The 11,447-nt window shown below is 39.7% G+C and overlaps 1 non-coding gene across 1 annotated transcript; it reads left to right on the top strand.

The window, feature by feature from the left end:
* The first annotated feature begins 9,356 nt into the window (after window positions 1-9,356).
* Window positions 9,357-9,464, top strand: LOC112804722 (small nucleolar RNA R71). Its single transcript, XR_003203339.1, has one exon. It is a non-coding gene; the product is annotated as a small nucleolar RNA R71 (small nucleolar RNA).
* The last annotated feature ends 1,983 nt before the right edge of the window (window positions 9,465-11,447 follow it).

The raw sequence follows: 11,447 nt of genomic DNA, 5'->3' as shown, positions 1-11,447 counted from the left end.
CAGCTGGTGGATCTATACATATGAGAAAAACAATTGAAGAAGCTCAAGAGCTTATTGATACAGTTGCCAGAAATCAGCATCTGTACCTAAGCAGTGAATCCTCTATGAAAGAAGAAGCTAAAACAGTAACTGCAGAACTCAGTCCAGTGGATCAGGCTAATGAATTCAATCAGCAATTAGATTTTCTAACTCAGCAGCTAGCCGAATTCAAGGAAATATTACAGGAAACAAGAATGGCTAACAGGAACATGGAAGTACAATTAAAGCAGACAGAAAAGCAACTGTCAAAACAAATAACAGAAGAATGCCAAGCAGTTCGATTAAGGAGTGGGAAAACATTAAATACCTCACTCCAAAGCAGCAGAAAACCAAGAAATGAACAAGAGGATACTCAAAATCCCCCTGAGGACAAGCAGAGCCCAGAAAGGGATAAAGCTGGCGCTGAACGCCCAGACCATGCTCATTCCTGGCGTTCAACGCCAGAAACAAGCATGGATATGGCGTTGAACGCCCAAAAAGAACATGGTTCTGGCGTTCAAACGCCAGTAACAAGCAAGGAGGTGGCGTTTAACGCCACTCCAGCTTCCACACCTGGCATTCAAATGCCAGTGGGTGATCAGTCACATACAAGTACTGATAACAACCCTTCTAAAAAGGCTTCCCAACCCACTTTTTTAGGTAATAAACCTGCAGCAACTAAGGTTGAGGAATACAAAGCCAAAATGCCTTATCCTCAAAAACTCCACCAAGCGGAACAGGATGAGCAATTTGCCCGCTTTGCAGACTATCTCAGGACTCTTGAAATAAAGATTCCGTTTGCAGAAGCACTTGAGCAAATACCATCTTATGCTAAGTTCATGAAAGAGATCTTAAGTCATAAGAAGGATTGGAGGGAAACTGAAAAAGTTTACCTCACTGAAGAATGCAGTGCAGTCATTCTGAAAAGCTTACCTGAGAAGCTTAAAGATCCTGGGAGCTTTATGATACCATGCACATTAGAAGGTGTTTGTACCAAGCAAGCTTTATGTGATCTTGGGGCAAGTATTAACCTAATACCTGCATCTACTATCAGAAAGCTTGGTTTGACTGAAGAAATCAAACCAACCAGGATATGTCTTCAACTTGCTGATGGCTCCATTAAATACCCATCAGGCGTGATTGAAGACATGATTGTCAAGGTTGGGCCATTTGCCTTTCCTACTGACTTTGTGGTGCTGGAAATGGAGGAGCACAAGAGTGCAACCCTCATTCTAGGAAGACCTTTCCTAGCAACTGGCCGAACCCTCATTGATGTCCAAAAAGGGGAAGTAACCTTGAGAGTTAATGAGGAGGAGTTCAAGTTGAATGTTGTTAAAGCCATGCAACATCCAGACACCCCAAATGACTGCATGAGTGTTGATATTATTGACTCTCTGGTAAGAGAGGTCAATATGGCTGAGAGTCTCGAATCAGAGCTGGAGGACATCTTTAGAGATGTTCAGCCTGATTTGGAGGAATCAGAGAAGATAATAGAACCTCTGAAAATCCCTCAAGAAGAGGAGAAACCTCCAAAACCCGAGCTCAAACCATTGCCACCATCCCTGAAATATGCATTTCTGGGAGAAGGTGAAACCTTTCCTGTTATTATAAGCTCTACCTTAGAGCCACAGGAAGAGGAAGCACTAATTCAAGTGCTAAGGACGCACAAGACAGCTCTTGGGTGGTCCATTAGTGATCTTAAGGGTATTAGCCCAGCCAGATGCATGCACAAAATCTTGTTGGAGGATGACGCCAAGCCAGTGGTTCAACCACAAAGGCGGCTGAACCCAGCTATGAAAGAAGTGGTGCAAAAAGAGGTCACTAAATTACTAGAGGCTGGGATTATTTATCCTATTTCTGACAGCCCCTGGGTGAGCCCTGTCCAGGTTGTCCCTAAGAAGGGTGGCATGACAGTGGTTCATAATGAAAAAAATGAATTGGTTCCTACAAGGACAGTTACAGGGTGGCGTATGTGCATTGATTACAGAAGGCTCAATACAGCCACCAGAAAGGATCATTTTCCTTTACCATTCATAGACCAGATGCTAGAAAGACTAGCAGGTCATGAATACTACTGCTTCCTGGATGGGTATTCAGGTTATAATCAAATTGCAGTAGATCCCCAGGATCAGGAGAAAATGGCCTTCACATGTCCATCTGGAGTATTTGCATACAAAAGGATGCCATTTGGCCTGTGTAATGCACCTGCAACCTTTCAGAGGTGCATGCTCTCAATTTTCTCTGATATGGTGGAAAAATTTCTGGAAGTCTTCATGGATGACTTTTCAGTATTTGGAGACTCATTCAGCTCCTGCCTTAACCATTTAGCACTTGTTCTTAAACGATGCCAAGAGACTAACCTGGTTTTAAACTGGGAAAAATGTCACTTTATGGTGACTGAAGGAATTGTCCTTGGGCACAAAATTTCGAACAAGGGCATAGAGGTGGACCAAGCTAAGGTAGAAGTAATTGAAAAATTACCACCACCTGCTAATGTTAAGGCAATCAGAAGCTTTCTGGGGCATGCAGGATTCTATAGGAGGTTTATAAAGGATTTTTCAAAAATCGCCAAACCTCTGAGCAACCTGCTAGCTGCAGACACGCCATTTATCTTTGATAAAGAGTGTCTGCAGGCATTTGAGACTCTGAAAGCTAAATTGGTTACAGCACCAATCATCTCTGCACCAGACTGGACATTACCATTCGAACTGATGTGTGATGCCAGTGACCATGCCATTGGTGCAGTGTTGGGACAAAGGCATGACAAGCATTTGCATGTCATTTACTATGCCAGCCGTGTGCTAAATGATGCACAGAAGAATTACACAACCACAGAAAAAGAGCTACTTGCAGTGGTTTACGCCATTGACAAATTCAGATCCTACTTAGTAGGATCAAAAGTGATTGTGTACACTGATCATGCTGCTCTTAAATATCTACTCACAAAGCAGGATTCAAAACCCAGACTCATCAGATGGGTGTTGCTTCTGCAAGAGTTTGATATAGAAATAAGAGACAGAAAAGGGACAGAGAATCAAGTAGCAGATCACCTGTCCCGAATAGAACCAGTGGAAGGGGCGTCCCTCCCTCTCACTGAAATTTCTGAAACCCTTCCGGATGAGCAACTACTAGCCATCCAGGAAGTGCCATGGTTTGCAGACATTGCAAACTACAAGGCAGTAAGATTCATACCCAAAGAGTACAGTAAGATGCAATAAAAGAAATTAATCACAGATGCAAAGTACTATCTTTGGGATGAACCATATCTATTTAAGAGATGTGCAGACGGAGTAATCCGTAGATGTGTGCCTAAAGAAGAAGCACAGAAGATCCTTTGGCATTGCCATGGATCACATTATGGAGGACATTTTAGAAGTTAACGAACAGCCACAAGAGTCCTCCAAAGTGGCTTCTACTGGCCTACTCTCTATAAAGACTCCCGAGCATTTGTGCTTAACTGTGATAGTTGCCAAAGATCAGGCAACCTGCCTCACAGTTATGCCATGCCTCAACAAGGAATCTTGGAGATTGAGTTGTTTGATGTATGGGGCATTGACTTCATGGGACCTTTCCCACCATCATACTCAAACACCTATATTCTGGTGGCAGTGGATTATGTATCCAAATGGGTGGAGGCTATTGCAACACCCACTAATGACACTAAAACAGTGTTAAAATTCCTCCAGAAACATATCTTCAGCAGATTTGGTATCCCTAGAGTGTTAATCAGTGATGGGGGTACTCATTTCTGTAATAAACAGCTCTACTCTGCTCTAGTACGTTATGGAGTCAACCACAGGGTGGCTACTCCATATCACCCACAAACTAATGGGCAGGCTGAAGTCTCAAATAGAGAACTTAAAAGAATCCTGGAACGGACTGTAATTAACCGTAGAAAGGATTGGGCAAGAAGCTTGGATGATGCTCTATGGGCATACAGAACAGCATTTAAGACCCCTATAGGGACCTCTCCATACCAGCTTGTGTATGGAAAGGCATGTCACTTGCCAGTGGAACTGGAACACAAGGCCTACTGGGCAACCAGATTCCTGAACCTTGATGCCAAATTAGCTGGAGAAAAACGATTGCTCCAGTTAAATGAGTTAGAGGAGTTTAGGCTCAATGCTTTTGAAAATGCGAAAATTTACAAGGAAAAAGCAAAGAGATGGCATGATAAGAAATTGTCATCCAGAGTCTTTAAACCAGGACAAAAAGTTCTGCTATTCAACTCTAGGCTCAGATTATTCCCTGGGAAGTTAAAATCCCGGTGGAGAGGTCCATATGTAATCACAAGTGTATCACTATATGGATACATAGAACTTCAGGATAGTGACTCTAACAAAAAGTTCATTGTCAATGGACAAAGAGTTAAACACTATCTTGAAGATAATTTCGAGCAAGAGTGCTCAAGACTGAGATTACATTGAAGATCAGTGACAGTCCAGCTAATGACATTAAAGAAGCGCTTGCTGGGAGGCAACCCAGCCATTTATAAAGTTTATTTACTGATTAAATAAATTTTCTTTTCTTTACAGGTTTAAGTCCAAGTATCTTCAAAGGTAAATTAGCAATTGATTGAAGTCCCAGGGCTACAGAGAAATTTGGGAGCTCATTGGCGTGAAAAAGCCAGTAAGAAATGCTTTGGGCGTTAAACGCCCAAAAGAAGCACCCACTGGGCGTTTAACGCCAGTAAGGGTAGCTATCTGGGCGTTAAACGCCAAGAAGAAGCATCTTCTGGGCGTTAAACGCCAGAAAGATGCATCTTCTGGGCGTTTAACGCCAATCTGCTAGCATTCTGGGCGTTTAGAAAAACGCCCAGTAAAGAAGGACTTTCTGGCGTTCAACGCCAGAAAGAAGCATCACATGGGCGTTGAACGCCCAGGAGAAGCAAGATGTGGGCGTTAAACGCCCAAACCATGCACCATGTGGGCGTTTAACGCCAGGATGGTGGGAGGAGGTACAATTTCGTTTTCCTTTACAATTTTTCAAAATTTTTATGTTTCAATTCATGATTTCTTGCATAAACATATTTTAAATTATCACTTTCAATACCAAAGGTTTTTATCCTAATTTCTAAAATCCAATGATTGCAAATGTTTTAGATTTATCTTAACCCAAAAGAACAAATGGCTTTCCAATTCTATCCATCATCTTTTCAAATTTGTTTCCAACACATCTTTAACTCCTTTTAAAAATCCTTTTCAAAATTAAAATTCAAATCTATCTTTTAAATTTTGATTCATATCTTTTCTTTTTTTAAAAAAATTATATCTTTTTCTAATCATATCTTTTATCTTATCTCTTTCTATTTTTTTTTTTTCGAAAATTTCCCACCCCCCATCCCTTTATATTGTATTCGGCCTCCTCCTCCTCCTCATCATCCCACACTTGCTCTCCTTCTATCCCTCTTCTTTCTTCTCCTTTGCTTGAGGACAAGCAAAACTCTAAGTTTGGTGTGCTTATCCGTGATCACAAAAACATACTCACTTAAGATCATGGCTCCTAAAGGAAAGCAAACCGCCCCAAGAGGGAAGAAAGAAAGCGCTCCAAAGCCACTTTGGAATCAAGGGAAGTTCTTAACTAAAGAACATTCAGACCATTACTACAAGATAATGAGTCACAGATCAGTGATCCCGGAAGTCAGATTTGATCTGAAAGAAGATGAATATCCGGAGATCCAAGAGCAAATTCGAAACAGGAATTGGGAAATTCTAGCCAATCTTGAAACGAAAGTGGGGAAGAACATGGTTCAGGAATTTTATGCTAATCTATGGCAGACAGAAAGGCAAAGAATCATTGGAGCTGCTATCTTTGACCATAAGACATTGGTCAGAGGAAAAATCATTCATACCAATTCTGACAGGATTAGGGAGATATTCAAGATTCCTCAACTGAAAGATGACCCAGACTCCTTTAATAGGAGAATGATGAGGGTCAATAAAGGGCTGGACAAGGTTCTGGAGGACATATGCATCCCTGGAGCCAAGTGGACTACCAGTACAACTGGAATCCCAGTTCAACTCAAAAGAGAAGATCTAAAACCAGTAGCCAGAGGCTGGCTGGACTTTATTTGTCGTTCCATATTCCCCACCAGCAACCATTCTGAAGTTACCATCAAAAGAGCTGTCATGATTCACTGCATCATGTTGGGAAAAGAAGTGGAAGTCCATCAGCTGATCTCTTGTGAGTTATATAAAATAGCAAACAGAAATTCTAAGGACGCCAAATTGGCTTATCCAAGCCTAGTTTCTATGCTTTGCAAAGATGCTGGAGTAAAGATGGGAATAACTAAATATATCCTAATTGAAAAGCCCATTACTGGAACATCAATGATCAGACAACAGCAACAAGAGGATTCTGCCAGAAGGAGAGCACAAGAAGCCCTCCCAGAACTGCCCCAATTCGAATATTGGGAACAACTTGAGGCTTCTATTTCCAGATTGCAAGAAGCTATGGATCAAATAAAGGAAGAACAGAATAATCAAGGTAGCATGATTTGCAAACTGCTCAAGGAACAGGAGGAGCAAGGGCGTGATCTAAGGGAGCTAAAGCGCCAAAAAAATTAATCCTTGAACCACACCCCAAAGAATTAGAGGAGCATCCACTCCTCAAAACAACAGGTTGCTGAGTTCCAATTTTTCTGTTTTAACTTAGTGATAATTATTCCTTTTAGAAATTGACCTTAGAAGATATCTAGTAGTAATTAGGATGTCTATTTTGATTTTATTCCCAATTAAGCTATAATTTATTTTTCTCATCATCATTAGGCATGAATAAAGTAGTAGATTTTTTTTAGAATAAAGAAGTAATCTATATTTTTCGAGTTCTTAATAATAAAATTTATAATTAATTATATGTGGTGGCAATACTTTTTGTTCTCTGAATGAATGCTTGAACAGTGCATAATATGTACTTTGAATTTGATGAATATTGGCTCCTGAAAGGATGAGGAACACGAAAAATATTGTTGATAATCTGAAAAATCATGAAATTGATTCTTGATGCAAGAAAAAGCAGTTCAAAAAAAAAAAAAAAAAACAATATTCACAAGCCATGGGCACTAGCCAAGAATAAAAAGGATCCAAGGCTTTGAGCATCAATGGATAGGAGGGCCCAAGGAAATAAAAATCCAGGCCTAAGCGGCTAAACCAAGCTGTCCCTAACCATGTGCTTGTGTCATGAAGGTCCAAGTGAAAAGCTTGAGACTGCGTGGTTAAAGTCGTGATCCAAAGCAAAAGAGTGTGCTTAAGAGCTCTGGACACCACTGACTGGGGACTCTAGCAAAGCTAAGTCATAATCTGAAAAGGTTCACCCAGTTATGTGTCTGTGGCATTTATGTATCCGGTGGTAATACTGGAAGACAAAGTGCTTAGGGCCACAACCAAGACTCATAAAATAACTGTGTTCAAGAATCAACATACTACACTAGGAGAGTCAATAATACTATCTGAATTCTGAGTTCCTAAGGATGCCAATCATTCTGAAAATTTAAAGATACAGGGAGATGCCAAAACTGTTCAGAGACAAAAAGCTACAAGCCCCGCTCATCTAATAAGAATTTGAGCTTCATTTAAAACTTGAGAATATTATTACTTCTTTATTTCTGTTAAAACCTATTTTATTCATCTAGTTGCTTGAGGACAAGCAACAGTTTAAGTTTGGTGTTGTGATGAGCGGATATTTTATACGCTTTTTGGGGGTAATTTCATGTAGATTTTAGCATGTTTCAGTTAGTTTTTAGTAAAACAATATTAGTTTTTAGGCAAAAATCATAATTCTGGACTTTACTATGAGTTTGTGTGTTTTTCTGCGATTTTAGGTATTTTCTGGCTGAAATTGAGGGAGCTGAGCAAAAATCTGACTTAGGCTGAAAAAGGACTGCTGATGCTGTTGGATCCTGACCTCCCTGCACTCGAAATGGATTTTCTGGAGCTACAGGAGTCCAATTGGCGCACTCTCAACGGCGTTGGAAATTAGACATCCAGGGCTTTCCAGCAATATATAATAGTTCATACTTTGCGTAAGAATAGACGACGTAACTTGGCGTTAAACGCCAAGTTCATGCTGCTGTCTGGAGTTAAACGCTAGAAAAACGTCATTATCCGGAGTTGAACGCCCAAAACACGTCATAACCTGAAGTTTGACGCCAAGAAAGGCCTCTACACGTGGAAAGCTTTAGTCTCAGCCCCAGCACACACCAAGTGGGCCCCAGAAGTGGATTTCTGCACCAATTATCTTAGTCTATTCATTTTCTGTAAACCTAGGTTACTAGTTTACTATTTAAACAACTTTTACAGACATTTCTTGTACCTCATGACATTTTCAGATCTGAAATACATACTTTGTGACGGCATGAGTCTCTAAACTCCATTGTTGGGGGTGAGGAGCTCTGCAGCGTCTCGATGATTTAATACAATTCCTTTGTCTTCCATTCAAACACGCTTGTTCTTATCTAAGATGTTTATTCGCGCTTAACTGTGGAGAAGGTGATGATCCGTGACATTCATCACCTTCCCCAACCCATGAACGTGTGCATGACAACCACCTCCGTTCTACATCAGATTGAATGAATATCTCTTAGATTCCCCAACAGAATCTTCGTGGTATAAGCCGGATTGATGGCAGCATTCATGAGAATCCGGAAAGTCTAAACCTTGTCTGTGGTATTCCGAGTAGGATTCCGGGATTGAATGACTGTGACGTGCTTCAAACTTTAACCTGCTGGGCGTTAGTGACAGACGCAAAAGAGGGATTCTATTCCAGTAGGAGCGGGAACCAACCGGTGATTAGCCGTACTGTGACAGAGTGCGTGAGCATAGTTTTCACTGCGAGGATGGGAAGTAGCCACTGACAACGGTGACACCCTACATAGAGCTTGCCATGGAAGGAACTTGCGTGTGAGAAGAGGATTTCAAGGAAGAGTTGAAGTCAGAGGACAAAGCATCTCCAAAACTCCAACATATTCCCCAGTGCTGCAAATCAAAGTAACATTGTTCCCTCTTTTATCAAATCCAGTAATTTCACTTTTAATCCAAATAATCCTATTGACATCCTGACTAAGATTAATAAAATAAATATTGATTGCTTCAAACCAATAATCTCTGTGGATTCGACCCTTACTCACGTAAGGTATTACTTGGACGACCCAGTACACTTGCTGGTTAGTTGAACGAAATTGATTCTGGACCAGGCTCTATTATCATATTCTATAAAGAGATACAATTTCGTCCACCAGGCGTCTTCTTCAGATGAAGAGATCCTCCAGAAGAGCTATCCAAAGACATTTTGGATAGTTCAGAGAGACCATCATAGAAAATACCTATGATGCTCCATTCAGAAAGCATATCAGAAGGACACTTTCTGATTAATTGTTTCTATCTTTCCCAAGCTTCATAGAGGGATTCTCCTTCCTTCTGTCTGAAGGTTTAGACTTCCACTCTAAGCTTACTCAATTTTTGAGGTGGAAAGAACTTTGCCAAGAAGGCATTGACTAGCTTTTCCCAAGAGTCCAGGCTTTCTTTAGGTTGAGAGTCCAACCATGTTCTAGCTCTGTCTCTTACAGCAAAAGGGAATAGCATTAGTCTGTAGACCTCAGGGTCAACCCCATTAGTCTTGACAGTGTCACAGATTTGCAAGAACTCAGCTAAAAACTGATAAGGATCTTCCAATGGAAGTCCATGGAACTTGCAATTCTGTTGCATTAGAGAAACTAATTGAGGCTTAAGCTCAAAGTTGTTTGCTCCAATGGCAGGGATAGAGATGCTTCTCCCATAGAAGTCGGGAGTAGGTGCAGTAAAGTCACCCAGCACCTTCCTTGCATTATTGGCATTGTTGTTGTTTTCGGTTGCCATGTGTTCTTCTTCTTTGAAGAATTCGGTTAGGTGCTCTAAAGAAAGTTGTGCTTTGGCTTCTCTTAGCTTTCTCTTCAAGGTCCTTTCAGGTTCAGGATCAGCCTCAACAAGAATGCCTTTGTCTTTGCTCCTGCTCATAAGAAAGAGAAGAGAACAAGAAAATGTGGAATCCTCTATGTCACAGTATAGAGATTCCTTTAGGTGTCAGAGGAAAAGAAGAGTAGAAGACAGAAGTAGAAAATTCGAACTTAACAAAGGAGATGAAGTTCGAATTTTGCATTAAGGGATAGTGTTAGTCCATAAATAGAAGGATGTGAGAAGGAGGGAAGTGATTTTCGAAAATTAAGTGAGAAATTTTGAAAAATATTTTGAAAAACATTACTTAATTTTCGAAAATGAAAAGGGAAAAGAAATCAAGTGATTTTTGAAAAAGAATTTGAAATTAGAAATCAAAAAGATTTGATTGAAAACTATTTTGAAAAAGATGTGGTTAAGAAGATATGATTGATTTAAAAAAAAAATGTGATTGAGAAGATATGATTTGAAAAACATTTTAAAAAGATTTGATTTGAAAATTAAAAACTTGACTAACAAGAAAAGATATGATTCAAACATTAAACCTTTCTCAACAGAAAAGGTAACATACTTGAAATGTTGAATCAAATCATTAATTGATAGTAAGTATCTTTAAAAATGGAAAGAAATTGATTTTGAAAAAGATTTAATTGGAAAATTGATTTGAAAAAGATTTGATTTTGAAAAGATTTTGAAAACTAAAAAAAATTTGATTTGAAAACAAAATCTTCCCCCTCTAGTTATCCTGGCGTTAAACGCCCAGAATGGTGCACATTCTGGCGTTTAACGCCCAAAATACTACCCTTTTGGGCGTTAAACGCCCAACCAGGTACCCTGGCTGGCGTTTAAACGCCAGTCTGTCCTTCTTCACTGGGCGTTTTGAACGCCCAGCTTTTTTCTGTGCAATTCCTCTGCTGTATGTTCTAAACCTTCAATTCTCTGTATTATTGACTTGAAAAGACACAAATTAAAATATTTTTGGATTTTTAATAATAAAGAAAAATCAAAATGCAACTAGAATCAAATAACAATGCATGTAAGACACCAAACTTAGCAGTTTGTACACTAACAAAATAAAAATGCATATGAGACACACAAAACACTCAAGTCAATAGAATTCAAAGATTAGAGCAAGTAAATCATCAAGAACATCTTGAAGATCACTAAGACATATGAATGCATGCAATTGACACCAAACTTATGATGAGACACTAGACTCAAACAAGAAATATTTTTGGATTTTATGATTTTTCTGAATTTTTTTGTGTTTTTCGAAAATTAAGTGGAAAACGGTATAAAAATTCTTAATGAGAATTCCAGGAATCAGTGCAATGCTAGTCTAAGACTCCGGTCCAGGAATTAGACATGGCTTCACAGCTAGCCAAGCTTTCAAAGAAAGCTTCGGTCCAAAACACTAGACATGGCCAGAGGCCAGCCAAGCCTTAGCAGATCACTGCTCCAAAAGCAAGATTGATAAAAATCAACAAGCTCTTATGGTGATAA

Source organism: Arachis hypogaea, chromosome 5 (genome assembly GCF_003086295.3).
Source record: "Arachis hypogaea cultivar Tifrunner chromosome 5, arahy.Tifrunner.gnm2.J5K5, whole genome shotgun sequence".
NCBI lineage: Eukaryota > Viridiplantae > Streptophyta > Magnoliopsida > Fabales > Fabaceae > Arachis > Arachis hypogaea.
This window is presented reverse-complemented; position numbering and strand designations above follow the sequence as displayed.